Raw genomic sequence first — 8986 nt, forward strand, 5'->3', positions numbered from 1 at the left:
ACGGGGAAACCTTGTCTGACCTCAGAAACTAGCATTCGACATCAGCTGGGTCTTTCTCCATGATCAGGATAAATAGTTAGACCCTTCTGCCAGGCAAGCGCAAGGTCGTGAGTTCCATTCCCTTTACCGGAAAAACAAACAAACAAACAAACAAAAATAGTACGACCCTATTAATTATGGCTTGCGTCGAAGATGAAGGTGTGTGGATACCGTTGCCACACATAAGTGGGCAACTTAGTATGAGACCCAAAGTTCTGCTGGAAGCTCCTCTTTACCCCTCACTCCGACTTCAGTCACCTCCCAGGGACTGCGGCTTCCGGGCCAGATGAAAGCTTGTAATAGGCTTCAAAGGACTAGAAACAGAAGAGAACTATCAAAGGCAGCCTGGCTAACAACAGCCCCTCAGGAAAACACCAGTGGAGGGAAGGTAAAGTGATTGATCTCATAATTGGGACGCAGGAGGTAATATGATGAAAAACGTTCACATTAGGACATGGATCTTTATGTCTCTAAAGAGTTTTATCACTTCTGGATTAAACAATAAGCAGACTAATTATGAGGAAAGGGAGAAGTGGGGCATTAAAGGGCTTTTACGATCAGTTTGATAATTGACATTTCAAAAAAAGCATCAGGGAAAAATCAAAATGTCAGAGGTTTCTTACATGTATCATAGTTTTATGTAGTTTCCTATTTTTATGCACACAGGGAGGCATTATTATGACTTTGAGGCCTAGGGCCTCCCAGCGTATCAATCCTGCTCATGTTCTGCATACAGGGTGAATGTGGGGACATTTGCTGCCAGCAAACCTTAAAATAAAACTTGTGCCACCCTCACCTTGTTCCTTTGCTCCAATGGAAATAAAAATAGAAACAAAAGAGCCCATGAAGATGACTTGTGGATGTCTGTTTGAGGGTAAAGCCTCTTAAACACTATAATCCCAAATATTTTGTTTTTCTCCACGAGACATGTTTTCATTTTAGAAAACGAATTGGGGGGCATCTCTACAGACTTTATTGGAAACAACTGAAAGTTTCTTTATATTATGTAATTATGTAAGAAAAATAGTGTATTAGTTATCTATTGCTGTATTACAAATTATTCCAAACCAATGAACACTTATATATCATAGTTTATTGTAGGTTATGAACTTGAGAATAGTTTAGCTGAGTGCTTATGGTTTAGGATGCTGCAGGCAAGATGTCATCAGGGTCTGTATCATTTAAAGGCTTGACTGGACTTTGGAGGAATCATTTGCAAGGTGGCCCACTCACATGGCTAGTGGGTTGGTACCAGCTGTGGGAAGGCGGCTTTGTGTTCTCAGCATGTGAAGCTCTCCTTTAGGTACAGAAGTTTCCTCAACACTGTAGTTGACTTCTCCCAGATCAAGGGATCTAAGGGAGAAAAGGACAGAAGCCACATTCTCTCTTGTGACTTAGTCCTGATACACACAACCATTTCTATAGTACTTCTACGACTTACAGAAGTTTGCCTTATTAAAAGTGAGAGGGAATACACAATGATGTAAATGGCAGGGGAAAGGAATAATTGGGTGCCATCTTGGAGGCTAGCTACCACAAAAAGTAATTGGGAAAGGCATTAAGTTAGTGTAAGGTATTCAGATTTTCATTTTTAAGATGAAAAACTTGAACTTGCTTCCATAGTCACATTTTATAATCAAATGTTTTGCTAAAAATAGTTATGCGCGATTCCTGTTCAAGACTTTCAGTGACTAGCTCCTTAAATTCTCAACAGTCATCAATGGTAAGAAGTTTGTGGCAAGTAAAATAAAATGTAAAACTTTTACAATTATTGAAAAGTTTACTGTTGATGCTATATATACAAAATCTAGTAGCTCTTTTTTATCCTTTGATAAGTGGTATGTTAAAATTTGTTGATATGCTCCTAGTGGGTGTTGAGTCTAACTCAACCTTCCACAAAAATCTCTCAAAATTATGATGGTACTCCTAATTTAAAGAGCATACATGCACTACAGAATAAGTTCCCTTAGAGCCATCTTGGATGCCACTAAAAGGGCATATCAGTTACAGACCAGGACATACTGGACACAGTGCAGCAAGAGAATTCAGGCTACTTGTGAGGAGGTGTGCATAAGAATATTAATAGCTGTATTTTTTATAATGGTAAAATAATGAGAAGCAAAACAAGTGATTACAACAATTGAATGGACAAATTATGTCCCATATTATTCATGTAATAGAATACCATGCAGCAGTGCAAATGTATCAACATGGTTGAATCATCAAGCCAAAGTGCTGAAGCAAAAAAAAAGAGTTGCAGAATACATTCAGGGTTCTATTTATTAGAAATTTTAGACAACTTAAACAAAGTGAATTTTGTTAAAGGAAGAAATATATTTAAAACACTTTTTAAAAGTAGGGGGATAATTATCACATACTTTTTCTTCTTTCTTTCTTTATTTTTTCCCAAGAAGAGTTATCACCATGGTACCCAGGGTGGAACTTGGGATCCCTGCAGGCTCAATCTCCCAAGTTGCTGGTATTACAGGTGTGGGAAACTACACTTGGCACAAGATTCAGATTTTGAGCACTTCTCAGGAGACCAAAGAAGCTTGTTTTGATGGGGCACACTGACTTTTTAAGTCCCTACTAATGTTTTATTTCTTAACCTGATTTGTGGGTTTTCATTTTTATCATTTTTAAACTGTATATATTTATTATGTACTTACTGTGTACAGATGATATCACTCCAAATAAAAAAATAAATAAAAGGAAATGTGTCATTCTGTGGGGGAATTCATTCCAGTTACTAAAAATAAATGGATTATGACTCATTTTAATGCCCCAAATTCATTATATTTGTGAAATTATAGCCAGATATATTTACAATTAAATTGTATAGTGAGGTATATTGCTAGTGACCTTTTTATCATCAGATCCAGGAGACACTTTCCATCTTTATCTTGTTTCATTTCATGGCTCTGTTCCTCCCAGTTGACTCCTGATTCATGGTGCAGAAATATTTTATTCTTTGACTTTATAACAAACACTCTTGTGTTCCTTCTTATGTGACCACTTCTTTTCCTTTCCTTTGACTATGTTCTCTCTGTCCCTTCAATATTTAGTTTCTCATCCTCCAGTCTTCTCCCTTTAAAATCTCTCCTCAAGGAATTTACTCACTGAACACAATTCTTCCCTTTATGCCAGTGGTGCCCACATCCTTATCTCCAGTCAAGACTGTTAAGGTTATATCTGTTTTCTCCTCAAGCCTCTGCAGAGATTGTTCCATTGCTTTCCAGAACTTAGTGTGGAAGAGCAGTTTGAAGCCAGCTTGATCTTTGTACTTTTGTAGGTGACCATCTAAACACATAGGGATTTTTTCTCCCCCTGTTTTATTTTTGTGACTTAGAAAAGTATCTAGGAGAGAACTAAAATTACATTGAATCAATTTCTGCCTGAAATTGAAAAGCCCACTTTGCCCTCATGATGAAATATTTCTTCACAGCAGGAAAAATTATTATATGGAATCTTGGATTATTACTTATCTTCTGTTTGCACTCTGGTCTGGTTTTCTGGTGATGTGAGCTGATAGAGTGTGCTAACAGTTATTAGTAGAGAGTACATTTTGAGACATTAATTGAAGTTTTTCATTCCTATGTGTTTTGATGTTACCCCATGGCTCTCCACCCAGTGAGATAGCAACATTTGATGCCTCAGGGGAGTGTGGATACAACCTACAACTGTGAGTGAATGGTTTTTAAACACCTAAGAGACAATTGCTGCAAAAGCCATGTTATTTATATTCATATATTATAATGGCCAATCACTTAAAGGGAGAAAAGTTTCATGTCCTTGCACTCCTTTGTTTTAATTCCAAGAACTTGTCTTTGAATACATTGGGGGAAGTGGTTTTCTAAACCATTGATGGATCAGAATGCATGCTGCTGTGATGAGCAGATTTCCTTACAGAGAAGAGATAGGAGTGGGGAGGAGGGATGGAGAAGTAAGACAGAGGAGTGAGAAAGATCTTGGGTAAGGCTGCAGGATTCTTGATCCTTTCAAGTATGTCCAAGTACGAGGATGAAATGGCAGGGATGGCAGAACTATGTCAGTATTCAAGAGAAGGGGACACTTGAAGTGTGCTCTCCAGGGGAGTCTCCGAAAACTGCAAGCAAGTGATGGCTTGGTTCCTGATGTTGGGGTGGCAGTGGGTAAAGAACCAGAAAACAATCTTGGGGCTGGGGATTTAGCTCAGCAGCAAAGCACCTGCCTGGCAAGTGCGACGTCCTGAGTTTGATTCCAGGTACTGGAAAACAAACAAACAAACAAACAAAAAAAAAAAAAAAAAAAAAAAAAAACTAAAACCAAAAAAAAAAGAAAGCAATCTTTTGTTTGATGTTCTCTTCTAAACATCTGAGCTTTGTGATCACAGGAGAGCTATCACTCCATATTTATATTTCTTTTCGTGTACACTGAGCAGAATCCAATTTATGTTCAGCCTTGTTGTTTTATGGACATTTTTGTTTCCCATTCTGAAAGGATGGTGAGGATGTGTAGGTCCGATAGGTTAAGCTACAGGGTAGGAGGGAGCGAAGTATTACTTTGGCTCCTCCACACACTTAGCACCCATGATGAGCATCAGGGGTCAGGAAATTTGACCCACTTCCAGTTATTGCAAATAGAATTCTATTGGAATGCAGCCATGCCTACTTATTTATGTGATGTCTATGGCTTTTTTTCCCCACTAGAAGTGCAGAGTTGCATAGTTGTGACTATATGGAGAGTATATGATTCTAGAACATTTACAGAAGAAGTCTACCAGCCCCTACTTTACAGTAGCAACTGTCTAATTTTTTGTTGGTAGACTCAAGTAGGGAAGCTATAAAACAGCTTCTCTTTCATGGAGTTACATTCAGTATGTGTAAAATATAAATCTATGTGCTCTTCTTGCAACTGCTCAGCATGTGTTGTATAGGAAACTACTTCTACCCCAAGATCATACTCAACTTCATCCCCAGTGCAGGTACTTCTGGGAGGGTTTAGCAGCCCCCAACTCAATGCCTGAAACATGTGACTCAGCCTGCGCTCAGATCATTGCGTGGCCTAGTTCTAGTCACTAATGTGCAGACGGGTGTGTGACCCCATCGGGAGAGCAGAGTTCGACCCAAACTTTGGCTTGACTGTTAGGGTACATGAGGGCTTTCTATTTCCTACTGAGCTTGGACGTATTGGGATGAAGCGCAGAGCTGATGCCGCAGCATTGGCTGCATGAGGGGAAGGGCTCCACCCTGGAAGTGGAGCCAAGAGGTAAAGAAGAGAAAGCGGGTCCTGAGGACAGTGTTTGAGCACTAAGTCCAGCCTACACACCTGGTCTTTTCATTTGCTCAAGCCAGGGCATTTCCTTCTCAGGAAGCAAGGTTGAATTCTGTCCTCTGTCCCTCTTAAATAAGAATCACAACTAGTGCTGTGACAAGTGAGAAAGTTCTTCAAGATATTTGTTGAGAAGAGGGAAGGAACCCTTCAAAGGAGACAGTTGAAACAAAAAAAGAACAAAAGAATTTAATTCCTGGAACTATTCTTTGGAAAATGTAAAGGGTAGACCTTCAATTTCTTTGCTTAATGCTTAATGATTCCAGATCAAAGAGGCAGCCTTTGGTTTTCACCTGGCATTTAAATGAATGCAGTAAACCAGAAATTAATATAGGCAGATTTCTCTGTTTTTGTTCACTGTTCAATGTTTAATTCCTAGAAGGGTGAAAAATACTTATTTAATAAACATGCTAAACAATAGCAATCCTTGCTTGCCTTTCACTATACTTGTCTTGCAGAAATACATTATCAGGAGTTGATGAAGCTATTTTTAAAAATGAGTTCCACACACTAGGTAATTATAATAATCTATAGAGTATAACTATGCATTTTCCACCCTAGGATATGGGTAGGCAGAACAAGGAATGCTGTGGAAGACACATCTTCACTCTTTCTTCAGTTGTGAGAATTCTTTGGAATGCTTGGGGTGAACTTTAGTTCTTAAAGATGGCCTCCTTGTTTTGGAGGAAATTATCCTTCTTAGAACCCAGGGAGCCAGGCTTTGTGGTGGTATTGGGCTTACAAATTTGTGTAATATATATTCATTCATGAATTCAAGAGTGAATGAATTATTATAGGCATTATTAAATGACTGAAAAATTATGTTCACTTCTGGGCTTCCAGATTGGTGGGTGGGTCAATATTGGTGGGTATTTCCAGGATACAGAGGTCCATTGTCTACTGAGAGGAGCTTCCCAACGGGTTAGAGATGAAGGCATCTTCAATATTCTGCCCTCTCCTTCAATGATTCTCAACTGCAGCTTGTCCTGAACACCATCTGTGTATCCTGCATCAACAGGAGCTGGGGATGTAGCTTAGTGGTAGAGCATATGCTCAGCATAAAAGAGGCCCTGGGTTCAGTCTAACCAGGGAGTGAAAGAAAATGATCATGAGACCCTATCCAACTGCAACGTAAACAGCATCTGGGCTGAAGGGCCAAGTCTTAATATGCATTGAAAGATTTCTAAGTGATTCTTGGGTATAGAATAGTTGACCGTGTAGAGAACTATGCTCTGTCAGGAAGCCCTTCCTTCTATAGGACCAAAGCAATGGGAGTAGTAATGTCCCTTCCTTTTAAAATAATGTATAATTAGGGCTGGGGATTTAGCTCAGCGGCAAAAAGCGCCTGCCTGGCAAGCGCAAGGTCGTGAGTTCGGTTCCTGGTACCGGAGAAAAACAAACAAACAAACAAAAAGTATAATTTATATGAAATTTATATATCATTTGATGGACCACACAATTATGAATGTATATGTATATTTATTCTTCCACTTCAAATACAACAGAAAAACTCAAAGAAAGAAAGAAAGGGAGTCATGTGTTAAAATAAGTCCTATTGAGAGCTCCAGGTAAACACTGTGAATTCATAACAGACTCTTGATTCCTCAGCCTGGGCTGTCCTTAAACATGGGAGAAAGGCCATATCAGATCTGTCTCTCTCTCTTTCCCCTCCTTCTCTCTCTTTCCCTCTTGCTCTGTCTGTCTCTGACTTAGCATGTCTTCATCTGTTTGTCTCTTCCTGTCTTCTTTTGTTTCTTTAAATATTCTTACACAAATTTAGAGAGATGACAGAGGCCCTAAAAGAAGACTAAGTACTATTTCCTCTTGCTCCTTTAAGATCTCCTTCAGATCCAGAGCCGTGATTTCAATGACTTGCAACAACTCTGATGCAGGAGGAGGATCCCAGCCCTAAGAAGCCCTGTGGCACAATGGTTATGTCTATTTTGCTCAGTAGGTGTCCCAGTGGTTCTCAAAGTGTGCTCCTGGGCAGGAAGGCAGAATAGCAGCATGTGGAATTTTCTGTTCCTAACTCAGCTATCCTGAAGAGGAAATTGAGAATGAGTCCAGGCTAAGGTGCTTCTTGAAGACTTTTAGGTAATTTTGATGTATGGTGAAGTTTGTGAACCAGGATAGATGGAAATCTTCACTGGCTTCCTCTTCAATGCCTCTGCCTTGGATAAAGGAAATCCTTCAAACCTCTGAGCTCACAATAGGTTTTATCCAAGGAAATAAGGCTACATGCAGAAGGAAACAACCTTAAATCCCAGACACCTGTGTAGAAATAAACAAAGACCACCCAGATGGTAACGACCTGAGGCTATTTAGTCAGGACTTGCTGTATCAAGGGAGAAGCTACGGTTGTTTGTGTTTAGCGGGTATTCACCAGCAAGCAAAGGGATGGGGAAGCACATGCAGTAAAGGAATAGCTCCAGATGTGACGTGATTGGAAGTTGTTGCTTTTTTTTTAAAGAATTCTATTCATTTATTTTAAAGAGAATTAAAAAAAGCCAAAAATGATACAGAATTTCAAAACAAGATGATGGGAAATTACCAATAGTTGTTGTATTTCATATTGTTATCTTCAAAGTAGTTGTTCAGATTACCAGATATAGGCATGCAAAATTGATCAATTAGGCATTAACTGTTCCTTTCAATAAACCAATACAAATTAGTAGTACAATTAACTTAGCCATTATATATATATATATATATATATATTCCCCTACATTCTTTCCTTTCTCCTTCACTCTGTATCCAAAATAAGCAAATGACTGGGATTAGGGAAAGAAGAAAATAAAGAAGACAAGGAAAAATATGAGTATATATATATTATATATATATATAATATATATACACACAAAATGGCTGGGATAATTGTACTAGTAATTGGTATTGCTTTCTTGAAAGGAACAGTTGATATTTAATTGTTTGATCATTCTTGTATGTCTGTATTTGTTTATCTGAGTAACCAATATGAAGACAACAGTATGTAATACAACAACCACTGTTAATTTCTTTTCACTTTGTCTGAAATTCTGTATTGTTTGTATTGTTTCAATGTTGTTTCATTTATGTCTCTGTGTTTGTTAATATGTTTTAGTTCTTTTATCTCTAAAAATAAAATTAAAAAAATACAGAAAGAGTACAATAAATCCCAATTCATTTTTAAGTTTCTTTAAAAAATTTTAGTGTATAACTCAGTAGTTTTTAGTATATTTACAAAATTGTGCAACAAGCAATATCTAATCCCAGAATATTTCCATCACCTTAAATAAGAAATCTTGTACTTATAAGCAGTCACTCGTCAAATCCCACTACCCTATTCCCTAGTCAGCAGCAATGACTAAGTTGCATTTTGTCTGCGGAAATTGTTGTTTTGAGAAGTTGAGGGGCCTCATGAGAAGTGGGATATCCCTGTGATTACTTAGAGGTGCACAGTTGGCTTTCTGTGGTTCATCCTGAGTTGGAAACGGAAAAAAATAGGGAAAAAGTCAGTTATTGACAGCAATGTTAAATTTTTATATGTAGGCTTGCCTGGATTACAGTGTGCTTATACATACAGCTAGTAAGCCAGTACTTCCAAGTGTATCCATGAGGATATTTTTTTTTTTTTTTTTTTTTTTTTTTTTTTTTTTTT

This window comes from Chinchilla lanigera, unplaced genomic scaffold (assembly GCF_000276665.1).
Source record: "Chinchilla lanigera isolate Chin_1 unplaced genomic scaffold, ChiLan1.0 scaffold00066, whole genome shotgun sequence".
Lineage (NCBI taxonomy): Eukaryota > Metazoa > Chordata > Mammalia > Rodentia > Chinchillidae > Chinchilla > Chinchilla lanigera.